This window comes from Dama dama, chromosome 30, assembly GCF_033118175.1.
Source record: "Dama dama isolate Ldn47 chromosome 30, ASM3311817v1, whole genome shotgun sequence".
In the NCBI taxonomy this organism is placed as follows: domain Eukaryota; kingdom Metazoa; phylum Chordata; class Mammalia; order Artiodactyla; family Cervidae; genus Dama; species Dama dama.
In genome coordinates this window covers 66,861,441-66,880,963 of record NC_083710.1, presented here as the reverse complement: position 1 = coordinate 66,880,963, position 19,523 = coordinate 66,861,441, and the positions used below count along the sequence as shown (strand labels likewise).

General features: G+C 40.6%; 1 long non-coding RNA gene across 2 annotated transcripts in view; it reads right to left on the bottom strand.

Annotated features, from left to right (window-relative positions):
* The window catches only part of LOC133049291 (uncharacterized), a 67,293-nt gene extending 65,953 nt beyond the window's left edge, over nucleotides 1-1,340 (bottom strand). For both annotated transcript variants that reach the window (XR_009691287.1, XR_009691286.1), the window contains exon 1: nucleotides 929-1,340. This is a non-coding gene — a long non-coding RNA (uncharacterized LOC133049291). The remainder of the gene's footprint in view (nucleotides 1-928) is intronic.
* Between the last annotated feature and the right edge of the window lie 18,183 nt (nucleotides 1,341-19,523).

The window sequence follows — 19,523 nt, the reverse complement described above, 5'->3', positions numbered from 1 at the left end:
CATGCTAGCTCTACAGCCTCTGTAAGTGATAGTAACACCCAAAACATGGCCTCTTATTTCACTGACATGTTCATGTCCTCAAAACTCAGCATCACTTCAGCTTCCCACTCTTCTTGCTATTCTCATCGCCTCCTCTAACATGTCTATGGCCATTATTTCCAACTCTTCTTTCCTGACAAGAATTTCAATTTGTGTGTCCTCCTGCATAACTAATATCCATTCAGAGACCTAACAAACAGCTCAAACCTAATATTGCCCACACTCAGTTCTTTATTTCTGTCCTTAAACTTGTTTCTTCTTTGCCTTCCATCCTTAGAAAATGACCCCATTTACCCTCTGTTGCTTCCTTCTCAAGGTTGTATACTTCTTTACTTATTCCCCACATTCAAGCCATTGAAACCGATTCCAGCTCTCCCCCTTTCATTATTAGCCTTTAGGCTATTGCACTATCATCTTTTCCCTAGATCCCTGGAGTAATTACCAACAGCTTCATCTCCCGACTCTCATGTTTGTCATCTACACATATTCAGAGTAGCCATAGTCATCTTTGAAAAAATAAAGCAGATCACCCCTCCTGCTTAAACATTTGATATAAAAAAGAACAAAATCCTTCTCTTTCTTCTGTTAAACGCTAGCCAGAGCAGACTGTATCACTTGGGTTTCATTTTTAGCATTTTCTCCTGCCTTACTCACCACAGTGTGGTGACCTTCTTCCCACTCAAGCTCATTCCCGTCTTAGTGTATTTGCATTTGTTCTATCGTCTTTTTGGGTGGCTCTTTCCCTTCATTATCAAAACTGGATGTTTCTTGTCATAGAGATTTTAGCTTACATGTTGTCTCCCCAGACAGCCTGACTAATCAATATGAAGCGGTCACCCTGTCACTCTGTATCACGTCACCATATTATAATTCTCTCCATAGTACTTACCCCTATCATGGCTGCTTTGTCGATGTGTCCTTTTTTGTGGCTCATCTGGTAGAATGGAAGGAGCAAGAATGACCTTGGCTCTCTGATCAGCTGGTTGTTTTGCATACTTCTTATTCTCCAGCCTCTTCTAGTTTCCCCTCCGTGGTTTTGGTGGTAAATTACCTTGACTATCATTTCGGCAACGCTCCTGCCAATGGTTCTGGCGTCTGTTCTTTTCATCACACCATCCTGGCAAGTCATCATTCCTGGATGAATCCAACGTCTATGCCATTATTCTGCTTGATAAGACTTGCTGGAGAAAATTACATCACTGAGAAGATTGGTACCATTATAAACTTAGAGTCATCACCTCTCCCGGGCTCTCAGTACTGCCTGATAATCTTTGTATATTTCCCAATCAGACTCATGCTCGTGTGTGCCACACAATTATTTCAACTCTCCACCCCCTCACTCATGGCAAATGAGCTCACTCGTGACTCAACAGAAAAAATGTTTAAGCCCTGAGAGAGACGCTTCCTCAGCTTTCCACCTCGAAACCTACAAACCCTTCTTCCTTCCCTCCCTCCTGCCACCGTGTCAGAGTGCTCCTTTATTGGATAAGGCCGTGTCCTTTCTTGTCATATTGGAGACTGTCCTTTCCCCCTTACCAGGATCTGGCGCTGTTCAGTTATTTTCAACTCTATACCTGATGCTTCTTTCTCCTTCCTGGGTCTCCCTCACTCATTGCTCTTGCGAAGTGGAATTTCTTTCAGTTCTTAGCATCCATCCATCTTTTCATACTCACTCTATTTTCCTGCCTCTTTGGGGATTTTCAGCATCTTCCTGTCTGCAACAGTCCTCCCTGCTCCCACCACATCATCTGGTTGATCTGTGTTCCTGTCAAAGTTCAACTTAGATGTCAGCTCTTTCAAGTGTCCTTTTCTTTCTGAAGACTATATTATGGCTTCTATCACATTTTGTCCATCTTCTTTCTTTGTACCATGGTAGTTGCAATATGTTATTTGATATTTTCCTTGATCCACTGAAAGCTTTAGGAGGGAGAGGTAACCACAAGTGTCTTGTGAACCACCTTCTGGGCCAAGTCGCTTCAGTCACGTCCAACTCTTTGCAGTCCTGTGGACCGTAGCCCACCAGGCTCCTCTGTCCATGGAATTCTCCAGGCAAGAATACTGGAGTGGGTTGCCATCCCCACCTCCAGGGGATATTCCCAACCCAGGGATTGAATCCATGTCTCATGTCTCCTGCATTGATAAGTGAGTTGTTTACCACTAGTGCCACTTGGGATGCCCCGAACCACCTTACGTTTGTACCTAATACAGTGCCTGACACAGCAGTGACATTCACTCATGGATACTTGTTAAATGAATGAATGAATGCATAAATGAGTAGAAGGAGAAATAGGTCAAGGAAGAGAAGTAGGGGTAGAGGAGGAAGAAGGAAGAAGAAAGGACCACCACGAAAGAAGGACGTGCTGAAGAAAAGCACACCTTAAGCCTGGAGAGGCTTTGGCAAATGTGTTTATCTCACACCTCCTTTCACTAGGTTGCCTCATGACTTCCAATAAATGGGAGTCCCCTTTCCACCAGGAAGATGCGCCACACTACTCACTGCATTATCCATAATGCTTGGGTAACAAGCGCTCTGATGAAGCTCATCAAAGATGGAATGACTCCAATGGAGTGGATGTGTCTCACATTTCATTTCCTAGTAAGTATAGTTGTCACCCAGTGATTCTGATACTGATCCCACCTCCTTGAGGGTGGGTCTGGGCGGGAGGAGGAGAGATCTTGCGTTCCTGATACTGGTCATAATATACCCTTACAATGAAGTTTTGGTTTGGTTGGAAAGATTAGAGTTTGAGGGTTGTAGTCTAGGGCAGCAGTTAAGAAGATACTGCAATGGATGAACAAAGTGATAGGATCTAAATTACAGTGGTGAGAACTCTGACTTTATATTATTATATCATGGATATACTATTGAATATTAACATACAGCTTAAAAACAACTAGAAACAGAGGACTGATTCAAATAGGTGTGTTCTTACGTGTTTCCACAGAGTGATAGGCTGAGAAATTGGTTATATATATATATTTTTTTTTTTTTTTTTTTTTTAAGCTAGTTTGAAGACATCAAATTGGGTTGTATGTGTGTGTGCTCAGTTGTGTCTGACCCCATGGACTGTAGCCCACCAGGCTCCTCTGTCCATGGCATTTCCCAGGCAAGAATACTGAAGTGTGTTGCCATTTTCTTCTCCAGGGGATCTTCCTGACCCAGGGATTGAACTCAAGTCTCTTTACTACAGTTGATCTTTACTACCGTACCACCTGGGGAGCCCCCAAATTGGATTAGTGTGTAACAATTACATTGATTTAAACAAAAGGGAGCATATTAAAAATATCAGTTTACTAGTTTAATTAGTAACTTGAGGTTTAAGAAAAAAAGAGAAAAGAAATTCTTGAATCCTTATTAAGAATTCAATTATAGAAACCTCTTAGATAAATGCTATATGAATTTGATTTTCCTTTTATAATCTTTACTGTGTCATATAAAGAGTAGCAGATGACATAAACAGATGGACTTGTCTTATCTGCTACAGCTTAAAACCTTCTCTAGCATTTTTTGGGCCATATTCATAAACATAGGATATGGTAGAACTAACTTGCATCTGCTTAACAATCTTTGGGAACTTCTGTTAAAGTTTATTTTAGTAAGTTATGATATGGCAAGGCTTTTTAAAATTATGGACAATATTATATCCACTTCAGAAATAAGGTCTGAAGTGTATTTCAATACTTCCAAGTAACTTCAAGTTTGAAAAAGGAAAACATGACTTTACTTGAGTTTTCTTATTGGTGAGCATTCTTAAGGGAATGATTTTTCAATGATGACTTCAATTCATGAAGGAAATGGGAGAAAGACATGGAAAGAATCTTTTTCTGTGTAATAATTTCTATAGATTTTTACACTTTTTAAAGCGTTTTAGGACCACCAATTTCGTTCTTTCCCTATGTTTTGCTATTTTGATAAGTAGGCGGTTTTTCATCTGAGCCAAAAAGGAAGCTGTTCTGGCTTTACTAACTTTATGAACTCTGAGAAAAGGAGTTGCCCAGGTCCACTCTACTTGGTGGGGGCTTCCCTTCTAGCTCAGTCTGTAAAGAATCTGCCTGCAGTGCAGGAGACCCAGGTTCAATCCCTGGGTTGGGAAGATCCCCTGGAGAAGGAAATGGCAACCCACTCCAGTATCCTTGCCTGGAAAATATCATGGACAGAGGAGCCTGGTGGACTGCAGTCCATGGGGTTGCAAAGAGTCAGGTGCAACTGAGCGACTAACAGTTACTTACTTACACTACTTGGCAAGATTTTGCCTGATGATAGTCAATGAACCCTTGAATGTTGTACCCACATCAATAAATTGACAGGAAATGTCACATAGGGTCTCAAGGAATTTTTAAATAATTAACCTTAATTAAAAGAACAGGCTTGTATTTAAAAGTTATTGTTTGGGTTATTAAAGAAAATATTTCAAATGCCATGAAATTCACATCCAGTCCAATTTTTATAGAAAAAATATTTCCATAGGCATTTAATAAATTGATACAACTGTGTAAAGAACAGGAAGAAATATGCTTTCTGAGATAATAGTCATAACTTTCAAATTCTGGTTGTTTGTTGACTACTTCATGGTTTTAGAATACATTTAATAACTTTAAAAAAAATTTTAGACAGCTAAATTTAAAAGCTAAAATTAAAAGCTAAATTTAAAAAAATTTAAATTTAAAAGTTTCCTCAAAGAAACTTCAGGTCAGGTAGTTATATACAGGTCAGGTAGTTATAACATTAGTGCAGTTATATACGGAAAAACACACATTCACTTTTCAGACAACTGTATGTAAAAGACTATCTTTTAAGTAGGAGTCATTGAGTAAGGACATCTTGCTAAGTTATGTCCTGAACATAAAGCTTGAAAAATGTGCCTGTTCGCCGTTCCCATAATCCATGGTTGCAGATGTTTAGAACTGAATCTGGGAGAAAAAGTACAAGTTGATGAGTCAAACATAAAAATATAGTTTAAAAGATTAAGAAGTAGGGGTTTCTTAACCAAGAATAGAAAAGAAAGGTTGAGACATGAAAATCATACATTCACGTGTATTAAGTGTTTTTGGTTTCTGGTAGCCGAGGGTAGAAAACAGCCTTGATACTCATGGGCATCTCTTCTTATATTCCACACCAATGTATTTACTTTCAGCTCTTAATGATGGGGCTGAAACCCTGGAATTCAGTAGTGTCATCAGATTAACACTGTCACCCAGGGAATCCATTAATGTCGAGTTCTATTTCTCTGCAGTGAAACCTGTTCGTTCTGAATTCCTTCGAAGCACCTTTCCTCTTTGCAGGGCACTTGGTTTTGAAATATTCAGTTCAGAATGGAAAAAGATAAAAACTTTGACATTCTCCATTTTGTTCAGGCCAAAGAGAAATAAACATGAATGTCTCTCAAGCCTGTGATAGGTGACCTTTGTTGTCTTGACAGGAAAATGAAAAACCACCCATTTTTATATTTGGCTTAATAAGATACGTGAGGTAGCAATGTTCAATAGCCAAAACTGACTGGTGATTTTCTTTCTAGATGACCCATTAAAATTGGCTGAAGATAATGAATTCATCCATCACTTATGACTAAGTGTACTGTCCCCTGCATGCACTCAGGATAATAGCGTTTTAGAATGAAGGGTATTAAAATCAGCAGATAAATCTGGCGTTACTGGGGAAAGTCATTTCATGATGATCATTCAGAGGTTGTCATTATGCACATTCATACCAGTTTCCAACTGGTGGAGGCCCAAAATTGGAGAAGAGGGCAGGAAAGAAGCAATTTCTTTCAGATGACATTAGTATTTTTTAGCTTCTAGGTTGCCCAACCTTTTGCAGGGAAAAAAAAAAGAGAGAGAGAGAGAGAAAGAGAGATAGCAATTGAAATGTTTTCCACTTCCAGTTCTCTAGACTTTTTTCTGCTTTCACAAAGTTGAACCTTTATATATTGAATTAATATTAAGCAACATGAACGAATAATCTTCACACAGAATAAGACTGAAGTCTCCTGAAGAACAAGGGAGTTTACACAGTTCCAGGAAAAGCTGTCTAGAGTAAGGGCTTCCGCAGCTTCATTACATTTACTGCTGGCATCAACTTTGCACAAGTTATTTAACCATTCTTTGCCTTGGTATCCTCAACCATAAATGGGGATAATGGTTACTGGTGAGCTTGAAGTGAAAATTAAGTGTATTTGTATACACAAAATGGGGCTTCCCAGATGGTGCTAGTGGTAAAGAACCTGCCTGCCAATGTGGGCAGACATAACACACCCAGGTTTGATCCCTGGGTTGGGACGTTCCCGTGGAGGAGGGCACAGAAACCCACGCCAGTATCCTTGCCTGGAGAATCCCATGGACAGAGGAGCCTGTGGGCTACAGTCTGTAGGTCACAAAGAGTCGGACATGACTGAACTGACTTGGCATGCACGCATGCACACGTATACATAAAATATTTGTCAGTGTCTGACACATACTTAGTCCTCAACAGAGGTTACTCATTATTATTATTATTACTATTTTTCTGGTTTTGACTAGAAAGGTGAAAAAAATAAAAGGTGCTGAGCAGGTGTATTTTATGTGATAACCTGTCTTGCTTTTCACTGTTTCTCAACTAATTGCTATAGAATACTCTCCAAGCCAGCTTGCATTTTTCTCTTAGCAGCGTTTGTAGCCCTCTTGATCAGAAACTACCCTTGTTTAATCCAGTTAACACATACACTTTCTAAAGCTTGATGTCTTCAAAGTATAATATTGGACTTAGTATATAGCAGGACAGGGGAAGGGGAGGGGCAAGTCTGGAATCATCAGAAACCTCTGGAATATGAATGGTCTGCTTTGTGGTTTGGAGGCTTCCCAAGTGGCACTAGTGGTAAAGAACCCGCCTGCCAATGCAGTAGATGTAAGAGGCAAGGGTTTGATCCCTGGGGTGGGAAGATCCCCAGGAGAAGAGCATGGCAACCCACTGCAGTATCCTTGCCTGGAGAATCCCATGGACAGAGGGGTGTGGTGGGCTACAGTCCATAGGGTCGCAAACGGCTGGACATGACTGAAGTGACTTAGCATGCCGTACAGGACGGAAGATCATAAAAAGACAGGATTATACGTGTCACTCAGCTGAAACGTTCTGTCTACTGTTCATTATGAATGACCCTTGGTATGGTAAAGGACCATGGTGAAGAGGAATGGATGTGGGAGAAGATATTATAGCCAGTTTATAACATGGGAAATACCTCCCTGCCAAGTAGATTCTGAGTAGGACACCTAGTTGCAACTTTGGTTAAAGAATACCATGGAAATCAGGCAAACTGGCTCCTGTGGAGCCTGAGAAACATCCCAAAGTTCCTAAGAGATGTCAAATTCCTCTGATATGCCTTCTCTTTACCCTAGGACCCTTTAGGAGAGTCCTCTTTCCAATGCGTGTATGGAATATATTCAATTTTCTTATCATTGGATTTAGAAACCATAACTGACCACTGTGAACATATGCTGACTGACAGTTTTGCTTACTTGCAGCCCATCTTTATCAAGAAAACCTTTATTTAATGCTAACTGACTCTGTGGTTAGAACCTGGGATGACTAGTACAAGTAAGACATAATCTTTGCTCTCAGGGAATCTCACAGCCAATGCGGGAGGAAGACCCTATGATATCCTCACTCTGGTCATTTGAGCATAAACATTGCTCCAGAAACTGAGAGGAGGAAGAAACCAGTTACCCAGAAAATCCTTGCTGCTGACCATTTTTTTTTTTAGCCTTCATTCATTTAAATAAAGCTCATTTAAAGAGACAGATGGTCTCAAAAATGAAAATATCCCAAGACTATTTCTCAAGTTAACGTATCTTGATAGAACTGAATAAAAAATGGAGCTTCCTTAGGCTTTACTGTTTCTTACATTGTAGCACCGAAGGAGGTGCTCCTAGTTCAGCAAGGACTTCTTCCTTCTAGGCATTCTTGGTCTCCATGTTTGCATTTTGATTCTATTAATATTTATGGGACAGCCTCAGGGTTCTCTGCACAATCACCAGTTATATAAATTTTGTTGAATTTCACTGTTAGAAAAGCAACATTGGAGCATCCCACAGGGGTAAATATTTATCGGTGGAATTATATATCAGAAGAAATCATTTAAATTCATTGCTGATCGTGCCCCTGAGCTATTATCCTATTGTATAGAAGGTACAACTAAGAATAAGCCCCCAATGCTGTCACTTGGGTTTAGTATTCAAAACAATTAATGCACTTATATAAATTCTGTATTTCACAAGAAAGATGATTATTCCTTATCATGGTAAATTGAAATGTAAAAGACAGGGAAAATATGTTGTTAAGTCTCTTGACCTGATAGCTAATTTAACTACATGCTGCAAGCTTTTTAGGCCATTTCTACTAAATTATATACGTTTGAATATTTTTAAAAATAGTGAGATTTTGATTGCACACTAAAACACAAAAGTCTAATAGAAATTTGATGTCATTCAAGTATCTATTCCTTGTTTCTTCTAGATAAACTAGACCTATGTCTCCTTCTTGCTCACTTATGATCACCTTCCCGCCCCGCCCCCACACACAATTCTTGGAATCGGTTTTGTGTCCTCAACTTAAAAGAGACACAGATGTACAGAACAGACTTTTGGACTCTGTGGGAGAAGGCGAGGGTGGGATGTTTCAAGAGAACAGCATCGAAACATGTATATTATCTAGGGTGAAACAGATCACCAGCCCAGGTTGGATGCATGAGACAAGTGCCCGGGCCTGGTGCACTGGGAAGACCCAGAGGGATCGGGTAGAGAGGGAGGTGGGAGGGGGGATGGGGGGGGAAATACAGGTAAATCCATGGCTAATTCTAGTCAATGTATGACAAAAACCACTACAATATTGTAAAGTAATTAGCCTCCAACTAATAAAAATAAATGGAAAAAAAAAAAAGAAACTAAAATAAATAAATAAACAAATAAATTTTAAAAAGGAAAAAAAAAAGGTCATTCTCAATTGTGTGAATCATCTCTTTTTTTGATGGTAAGATCCGCATAGCATAAAATTCACTACTTTAGCCATTTTAAACTGTACAATTCAGTGACATTAGTTCTAGAACTTGTTTATCACCCTAAGAAGAAACCTCATATCCATGAAGCAGTCACTCTTCACTCCCTGCCAGACCTGGGCAACCTTGAATATACTTCTGTGTCTATGTATTGATAGTTTCTGGATTGTGTAGATAATTTTGACAACAAGTACTATCCAAAACATAAACACTCTAGGTCAACCTAGAGATCTGACCTTATTCTTTGGGAAACTCTCAAAATTTCGGATTACCCAGGTGGCACTTGTGGTAAAGAACCCACCTGCCCATGCAGGAGAAACTGAGAGAGGTCTGTTTAGTTCTTTCTGTTAAAAATAGTTACATTGAGACCAAAGAAGATACAACAGATCCTGTATGCCCTATCTCACTATATTCTTGGATTTTTCTCGTTCTTACCACTGCTGACTTTCTGCAAAGTTTTTCAGAAAAAAAAACTTAACTGTATTTTGCTCGTTTATTTAATAGAGTCCTAGGAGGCTTAGCCTGACTTGGTAAAAGAAATTATTGTATTTTTAATAAAACATTCATCACACTGATAAAAAAATATTTGGAATGGAGTGATGTGTTATGTTTCTCAGCAAATTATGGTGGCTCGGATGATAAAGAATCTGCCTGCAGTGCTGGAGACCTGGATTCGATCTCTGGGTTGGGAAGATCTCCTGGAGAAGGGAAAGGCTACCCACTCCAGTATTCTTGGGCTTCCCTTGTGACTCAGCTGGTAAAGAATCTGCCTGCCATGTGGGAGATCTGGGTTTTATCCTTGGGTTGGGAAGATCCCTCGGAGGAGGACATGGCAACCCACTCCAGTATTCTTGCCTGGAGAATCCCATGGACTGAGGAAGCTGGTGGGCTACAATCCATGGGGTCGCAAAGAGTCAGACTTGACTGAGTGACTAAGCACAGGAGAGCCGGGTTCCATCCCTGGATCAGGAAGATCCCATGGAGGAGGACATGGCAATTCATTCCAGTACTCTTGCATGGAGTATCCCATGGACAGAGGAGCCTCGTGGGCTACAGCCATGCATCCAGGAAGGAAGCAGCTTCGCATAGCACAGCGCTCAGAATTTCCCCTCTTTTCAGATGTGGCATGTATGTCCCAGTGCTTACCTATAAGGTACTCGTAGCCTAAATTTTAGTCCTGTTTTGCCTCCTCACAAATGTTCTGTTATACTGGACCTCCAACTTGTTAAGAGTGTCCTCTGTAGCTATGGCTGGATGAGTGTGAAGAGCATGGGACTGCACAATGAGCAACTAATTCAGTGGAAGAGAGCCACTTCTTGGGGTTTACTTTACGCAGTGATCTTAAAGTAAGCCAGTGTTTATTGATTAGTTTGTAAGTGCAGAGTGCTAAGAGTGTATGCAGGTAATGTTTTTACAGATTACACAGCTAGATTCACACAGCACAATCCCTCCAGGAGTCTGGGCAAAAGTATTGTCTGTTCGGGCTTCTCCACCAAAGAGGAGGCCAAATGACTTATTGGATTCCTTGGTTACTGGCCCATACTTGGATATTCTCCTTGTTCCTTTATATCAGTTACTTGGTACAGAGGCATCCTTTGAGTAGGGCCTGAATTAAAATTATCCCTGGAAGCTATTCAAAAAGCTTTGACTGATGTCCATCTATGTAAATGACAGTTTTCCCTATTAGAGTCTCTGGCTAAGGGAGGCAGCCTCCGTTTGGAGGCTATTTTTTTTAAGTTAATTAATTTTTTATTGAGGGATAATTGTTTTAAAGAATTTTGCTGTTTTCTGTCAAACCTCAACATGAATCAGCCATGGGTATACATATATCCCCTCCCTTTTGAAACTCCCTCCCATCTCCCTCCCCGTCTCATCCTTCTAGGTTGATTCGGAGCAATTGAGGCTATTTATAGACCTTCTATGCTCCAAACCATCCACTGCCTTTGGGTATTTTGAGCATTGGAATGGCCACCTAAAAAATTAACTCGAGAACAACTGTCTTCCCTCACTATCTTCTGATCTACACACCTTAGTAAAAAAGTTTGATCATGGAATGCACCATCTTTGGAAAGGGATTGTCTCTTCTCAACTGCTTCCTGGGTTATGATGAAAGGAAAAGTGTCAAATAGGAGAATTATACCCATTTGGCAAATTCTAGATTCTGTCCTGACCATCCTGGGTGTGATGCTTCTTTCTTCTCTTTAATGGCATCCGTACTGTCCTCTGGTTTATACACACTTTGGATGGCAGCCTAGCCTAGGAGAACCAAGCTTTTCTTGCTTCAATCACATGGATTTTCTTGGATTGACACAGTTAAAGGTCACATGGCTAGTGACCACTTGGCTGAATACACTAATCACTGAGTTTCCCCAAATGGCTCATACCAAAAAAGAGAACTTAATAGGTCTCTCGACAATTTATAAAAATGCAGTTGTCCCTCTTCTGCCGGATACTTTTTGGTCATACTGCACAGCATGCAGTATCTTAGTTCCCTGACCAGGGATCTAACTTGTGTCCTCTGCACTGGAAGCTTGAAGTCTTAACCACTGGACCTCCAAGGAAGGTCTTGCCTGATTCTTCCTGATGAAAGATCTGGATGTAGGGAGCGGATGATTAGAAAAAAATTGAAGTTACAGCTACTGAAATAGGACACGCTCCTTTTTCTTGGGCAGGTGCTGCAGTAAAAGGAGAGCAGCAGCCTTGGGAGGGAACATGGTAGACCTTGAAATGTATAGAGAAACAAGGGAGACTATTGATCTCTGTTTTTCAGAATCAGTACTGGGGCTTTCCTCACCCAGGAAAACATTATGGTGTGTTTCTTCCCAACTGTTGTGAATACTTTAAAATAAACCAACTGCTGACTCTCTTATCTCTTGCTGCTAATACACGAAAGAAAGAAAAGAAAGAAAGAAAGTGAAGTCACTCAGTCCTGTCTGACACTTTGCGACCCCATGGACTGTAGCCAACCAGGCTCCTCTGTCCATGGGATTCTCCAGGCAAGGATACTGGAGTGGGTTGCCACTTCCTTCTCCAGGAGATCTTCCTGACCCAAGGATCAAACCCAGGTCCCTGGTATTGCAGACAGACGCTTTACCTTCTGAGCCACCAGGGCAGCCCACTAATACATGACTGGTCATAATTTGATCTCTGTTCCCTAAAAGCTTATCTGGGATTCTGTTAGAAGCATCAAAGATGACCCAAGATCCTGAACTTCCCATGCAAAATACCTGTCAGTACCTTGTGATGTCTTTTCAAGCCCCATTCCTATAGCCATTACGGTGACATGGAAGACCAGGCAGGTTGGACTAATAGCCCTCAGGCAGCTCCATGGACTGAATGTTGGTGTCTGATCAAAATTCATGTGTTGAAGCTCTAATTCATAATGTGATGGTATTTGTAGATGGGGCTATGAGAAGGTAATTAGGTCAGGAGAGTGGCAACCTCATGAATGGGATTAGTGCCTTCATAAGAAGAGATCAGAGAGAGATCTGTACATCATGTGAGAATACAGCAAAGACACTGCTGTCTACAGACTCTCAAGAGGAATCCTGATCTCAGGTGACCCTGATTCTAGAACTATGAGATATATATTTACTTTGTTTAAGTCGCCCAGTATGTGGTATTTTGTTAAAGCAGTCTGACAGACTAAGATAGACAGTCTCTCCAGAAATAATAGATTGAATTATGTGAATTGAACTGTGGACCCTGAGGTTCACCAGTCACCAGCGAGGTCATGTTGGAAGCGCTGTCACCTTGTGTTCCCCGACAGATGCAGATCCCATTTGGAGACACCAGTCACTGATTTGGTCCCACTCTCTGTGGCTTAGATTAATTACTGTGGCTGACAAGATGCAGGCTTGAGAAAACTCTCCAGAAGACAAGACAGTACAGAAATGAGAAATCAATGTTGGGAGACAATTCACCATAGAATTTTTTCTCTTCCTACATGTCTTGTGACTGGAAGGACTAACTGCTTTTGATCAGGACTGTCTCTTAAGGGATGTTCTTATAGCAAGCAGCCTTGAAAGATAAAGATATTGTCTCGCTCTGGAGCAATGGACAGTTCTTCTTCCTGCCTGTTTTAAAAGATTTGGAACCTCAGTGTTGCTTCCGTTTGCAAGGCAATCCTCTTGGTGTACAGCTTTCACCTGCTCCTCTTTTCATTATCTTATGAGAGTTGAGATTTAGGAGCCAGCATAAGAAGATTGAAACTCTGACTACTGCTCTTTCTGTGAGTAATAAACAGCTTTGTCTCTGATCCAGGAGTGTTTTGGTTTTTTTGCCAGCATTCAAGAAACTGGCAAGATCTTAACTTGCAAGAAGGGTAAAAATTTCAAAATCTTCACAGTTCTTGACAAGCCTAGCTTGGAATTGGGTCTAAACTGTGATGTGGATGGAGAAGTTGTTTGTAAAAACATAAATTTCAAGGACTGAAGCCAGAACCACCAGCCAGAACTGCTAATGGAAGTGAAGATCATGCCAATATGCTCTGAGGAATCAGAGGCGTGAATTTGAGGTTCTGTGATGGGTTTTGCTTAGAACGTGTGGATTTTGGGTGGGCTAATGAAGTGACTTTCTAATTTAGCTAAATTAGTTGAATAATCTGAACCCGTAGGAGTTCCTTCTTAACTGCACATTAAATTTTTCTCGACTATAGCAACAAAGCAAGACTATCTGCTCATCCCAAGATAACTTATGTGAGTAACTGGAACACAGTTCTCATAATAAGAACCAAGAAAGAAGTTCAGTTTTGCAAACTGGGTTACAGTTTTGAAAGTGAAGAAAGGTTGAGATCAGATCCCCCGTTATCAAAAAGGGATCACCTTTGTACGAGTCAATTGACTGGGGAAATAATACTGAAAGTCAGTGAGAGTAATGAGACACTGAGCCTCGGTCTGGGGGTTAAACAGTTATTCAGAGTAAGAATGGGGGTGGGGCAGGGTCACAGAAAAGACAACATTTCATGGTGAATAGTTAATAGGGAGGGTGACTTAAAACTGAAGCCCACCTTCGGTAGATGCCAGACAACTTCCATATATCCTGTCTAGCTCCTGGGGCAAGGGTGTGTGGCTAAATCTGAAGATGTGGTGACTTAGAGCTGGAGGTGAGGTGTATTCTGCAGTCAGCGGTCTGTGGAATCACCAGTGAGGTCAGGCCAAAGGGAAGGGAGGCAGGGAGTTGTGGCACCTGGAGTTTCCTGTCTGTGAGCTACCCTAAGAAGCTGAGGGAGCTGGAAATGGGAAACTACTCCCGGAACCAGGAACGATCGCCTAAAGGGGGATCAAGATGGTGTCCTCAGCGTGCTTAATTTGACTTTATAATTTTTTTTTTCCTAGAGCTTCCAGCAGGCGTAATAGGAGACTCATCTCCACATGCAAAGGGCAGACAGACACTTACTGTTATTATTGTTACCATTTTCATTATTCCATGACTATTTATGATTATGTCATAGTAAAAGATATTTTTGAATCAGAAACTAATGAAACCCTCTCATGTTATTACCTTACTTATTGTGTTGAAAGTGACATAAGTTAGTTTTATTCCCATTTAGCTCTTATGAATAAATTTGCATGCTTTGTCTTAGTAGAAATACTACTTTTAGTCTTTTCCGTCCAAAGATGGGAGAAAAGATCATGTTGGAAGAATGGATTTAACTAAGTATATAGCTTTATTTTCAAAGTCTACAATATGCATCTGCTTTATCAAAATATGAATAGGTAGGAAACATAGTTGTAACTTCCTAAATTACACTAACCTGGGGTAGGGAGATGAAGATAAAATATGGGTAGTATTCATAGTATGGTCCCTCAGCTCAAACCTTCAATTTTGGATTGTGTACTTTATTATTCCTCTTATTTTGGAGGTTGGTGGGGGAAACACTTTATAGAGAAAAGTGTAACAAATACTGCATCAGTTTGTCAGTGCCAAAGAACTGATGCCTTCGATTGTGGTGCTGGAGAAGACTCTTGAGAATCCCTTGGACTGCAGGAAGATAAAATCAGTCAATTCTAAAGGAAACCAACCTTGAATATTCATTGGAAGGACTGATGCTGAAGCTCCAAATACTTTGGCCATCTGATGTGAAGAGCTGACTCATTGGAAAAGACCCTGATGCTGGGAAAGATTGAGGGCAGGAGGAAGAGAGGACAACAGAGGATGAGATGGTTGGATGGCATCATCGACTCAATGGACATGAGTTTGAGCAAGCTATGGGAGATGGTGAAGGACAGGGAAGTCTAGTGTGCTGCAGTCCCTGAGAGCACAGAGTCAGACAAGACTTAGCGACAGAACGACAATACTGAATCAAACTCAGACTGAGAGTTGGTTGGAAAAGAACCAGATCAGGAGTTCTGTCACCAGAATAAAAGCCAAAACGGGTCTTAGTTCCTCCCACTTTCATGTCTCCGTGATTCACACCTTATACATGCATTGTACATCCAACGAAGATACAACTCAAATGCAATGTGATAATATCCAAATGAGGTATCATCCCTTTAAAATTTTCAAATAAAATGACTCAGTCATTGCAACAATGACTTCCTTTCCTTCTTGGGGATTCTCCTATCGTTTTAATAGTAATGCGAAGACCCAAAACTCTGCAAAAAGAGTCAGTCTGTATGACTGCTACAAATGAGGAGGCGGGCGGGGAAAACAAAAAAACAGGAAAACTGGCTCAGTCATCCAAGATCAAGGCTAAAGAGTTTTTTTATTTTTTTCTAATTTAGATATCTGCCATATTTGAGAAGTCTCTCACACTCAAAGGCAGCATGGGTACCTGGAAAAGGGTGATCAAGCAGTACCAGGAGCAGAATTTCTGGCCACCAGCCTGGTGCCAGTTGGGATAGTGATGTTTGAAGTCTCTCTGTACACAGCGTCTCCTCCAGTTAGGAAAGGACCACAGGTTTGACATTGAGCTTTCTCTCCTTGGATTTTGAGCATCATTTTCTCTTTAATAACCCTACATGAAGTTTTAAATATACCTTCAGGGTAATGTTTAACATAAGAGAATAACAGTCTCAAGGCTGCCATGGTCACTGAGGGAAAATAGGGAAATTATTCTCACAATAAGAGGAACTATTTTTTGTCCCTAGATCTCTTGCTGCCTTATTTATTGGCATTGACTTGTTTGTATTCCTTAAGTAATTCTTAGCTAACATCTTAATAAAGATCATCAGAAGAAGGAGTGTGATCATTAAAGGGAGAAGAGAAAGGTTTCAATACAAACTTGGTCTGCTTCTCAGTTTGGCCTGATGTTGGATCAGCTCCAAGGACTGGAGAAGGTGTTGGTTCCTTCCCACCCCCAGTTCTCCACTAGTTGCATCTCTTGTACTGTTTCTGCCCCCAACAAGGATACACAGCAGTCACAGGGCTATTCTGCCCAACTCTCCTATGGAGCTTATTTTTATTATGCCAAGAACTTTCTGCTTTCTATGAAGGTAATTCTTTTGGCGAACACTTTGTCTATTCCTTCTAAATTCTTACCATCAAGTGAAAACCTGCTTTGAACACTACAGAAAGTCTATGCAGAGAACAGGACTGAGAGAAGAACAGACACAGTAGCCGTCTGTTGATTTGGCTATCCTAGTGCAAATTGGAAAAGCTTCCTTTTTTCTTTTTAAAAAAGATTTGTTTAATTTTGAAATTATATAAATGTATAAAGTGGTTAAAAAGTCCAGGAGCAAACTAATAATTTCTATCCTGAAATTTATAAAGTGATATGGTTGACTTTACTCATCTTCTAGTATATAAAAATCCAAATAAACGCTTTCCTTCTTTCTTTCTGCCATGCCACATGGCATCTTATTTCCCTAACCAGGGATCTAACCTGTGCCCTCCGCAGTGGAAGTGCAGTCTTAATCACTGGACCACCAGGGAAGTTCCCCAAATAAATATTTTCAAAATCAGAATACATAATAGGAAGCTTTATTCTTATTCAATTGATATTATCATTTTCTGAAACTTTTAAGATGTATGCTTTTGCAGTTGTCTTTAGAAATGAATTAAGACTAGACCAGAATTTACCTTCACTATGTAGCATATTTTCTTGCCTTTTTTCAACTTTTAATCAGAGTTGGAGCCACATATCTCCTGGTTGTTTTCAAAATTCAAATCTGTTATCAACACAGACACAGTTTGTCATCTCTGCACTTTTCAAGTTATTTTCTTTTAGTTTTTAGTATGACCTTAGGGTATAGTGGCAGTAATGGGAAAATATCTAAAGTCTTCAATGAAGACAAGGATTGTAAAAAGACAACACTTATTTAGATTTTTGGAATGTGGCAGCTTTGTTTTTAAAAATTCACTTTGCTGATTGTCCAACCCCATATAGTTATCTGTTTTCAAAGCCAATGGGATTGATGGATATTAACTTTGGATGTTAGAAGAACCCCATGACTTTTGGTTTGTTTGCTTGTTTATTGTGAGTTTATTACTTGCAATGAACCATCTCCCTCCCCTCCTATAAAGACACCCGTGCTAGGAGCTTGGCAGAAAGGCAGTCAGCAGTTGGTAAGAGAGTCTCAACTGAGAGAAATAGACTCATATTCCTCTTCTAACATCTCTGCAGCTATTTTGAAAGTGGATTTCTAGGTTATTTTTGTAAGTGGATGGCGTACAACTATCACATTGGTTAAGGATTTGGAATCTATGGTAAGCTCTCAAGAATTTGAAAACAAAATCAGAAGTGGGTCTTTATAATGAAATTGTTACTTATAGTCAATATATAATGGAAGATAGCCAACTGAAGAAACAACACACTGACTTAAAAAGAATGCTATTAAATTAACCCATTTAAATGGGTGTTTGTAAAAATATTAATGATACAAATTACATTGTTGTTATATTAATATTCAAACCCTAGCAAGCTGATCACAATGGTTGAATGCAGAAGACCCCAATGCCAGTCCTGGATAAGCTGTGTCAGAATGATCTGTAGAATTTTAAAATTGTTATTTAAAATGTTTAGTGTAGTCCGTGCATGCAGGCATGCTAAGTCACTTCAGTCCTGTCCAACTCTGTGTGACCCCATGGATTGTAGCCCACCAGGTTTCTCTGTCCATGGGATTCTCCAGACAAGAATACTGGAAAGGGTTGCCATTTTCCTTCTTCAGGGGATCTTCTCCACCTAGGGATCTAACCTTCATCTCTTGCATTGGCAGGCAGGTTCTTTACCACTAACACCACCTGCGAAGCCCCAGTGTATTCCCTAGAGACTCTTAATTAATAATTGAATCAAAATTGCAGAGACCAAAAAAATCTTTAAATTTAAAAAATATTCCAGGTCATTCTGAGATGCAGTTAGGCTACAGACTACTTTTGAGACTTCCTGGTGCAAAGTAGGGTATCCTTAACAATTGTCTCAGAAAAACTACAGAACAGAATAGACTTTAGAGAACAGAGATGAACAACACACAATCCTGGCTTTATGGAGCTCTGTGTAAAGGAACAGGGTTGTGGCTGGGGGTTACCAGAGTGAGTGTTCTGCAGGCACCAAAGAGAGAGGAACCTGAACAATTCTGGAGAATCCAGAGTGAACTTTGACAATTGATGTTTGAACTAAGAATTATAGAATGTCGGGCTTCTCAGATCTCTCAGTGGTGAAGAATCTGCCCACCAGTGTAGGAGATGCAGGAGCTGTGGGTTTAATCCCTGGGTTGAAAAGATCCCCTGGTGGAGGAAAAGAACCCACTCCAGTATTCTTGCCTGGAGAATTCCATGGACAGAGAATCCTGGTGGGCCCCAGTTGGTGGGGTCACAGATTTAGACACAACTGAAAGACTGAGCGTGCATGTGCCAACGATTATAGGATGTTGAACTCATCAGGTGAATGGAAGAAACAGGGGAGACACTTGGGGTGCAGATGCTTCTGTCTGGGAGAAAGGGTGGAGTTAGTGACCTACCAGTAATTCCTGGGATGAAGGAAAGAGGAGAAAGCTGAGGAGGCAGGGGCCAGATCTGAAAAGCATCAGATGTCATACTAAGGAGCTTTCATTTTATTCTGCATGAAGTAGGTGCCGTTGAAAGATTTTATAGAGAGAAAGGACGAGGTCAATTCAGCATTTGCACGTGCCTTTCTGAGGGCAGTGTGGGGATCTGGAGCCGAGTGAGGCGAGAGCTGGAGCAATCAGGAGGCTGTCACAGTAGCCCTGGTGAGAAAAGAGGGACTGTGGCAGCATGAAAGGAGAGGAGGAAACACCCTGATCCAGTCATGAGCAATCCTTAAGGATGTAAGAACTACTCCTGCCAGAGCATACCAGTAACCCGGGGGAGTAAGGGCATGGCCTTTGAGGCTATAGTGACTGAGTTCTGAGATCCCACCATAGCCCTGCATTTCTTTGAACTGTTAGACAGAGTCTTTAAAATACATGCTTATTTTGCATTCCACATACTTCATGCATTTCTTTTCATAAAATGTGATGTGTTACATTACTGATTATGATGAAGATGACAGAAAGAGAAGGG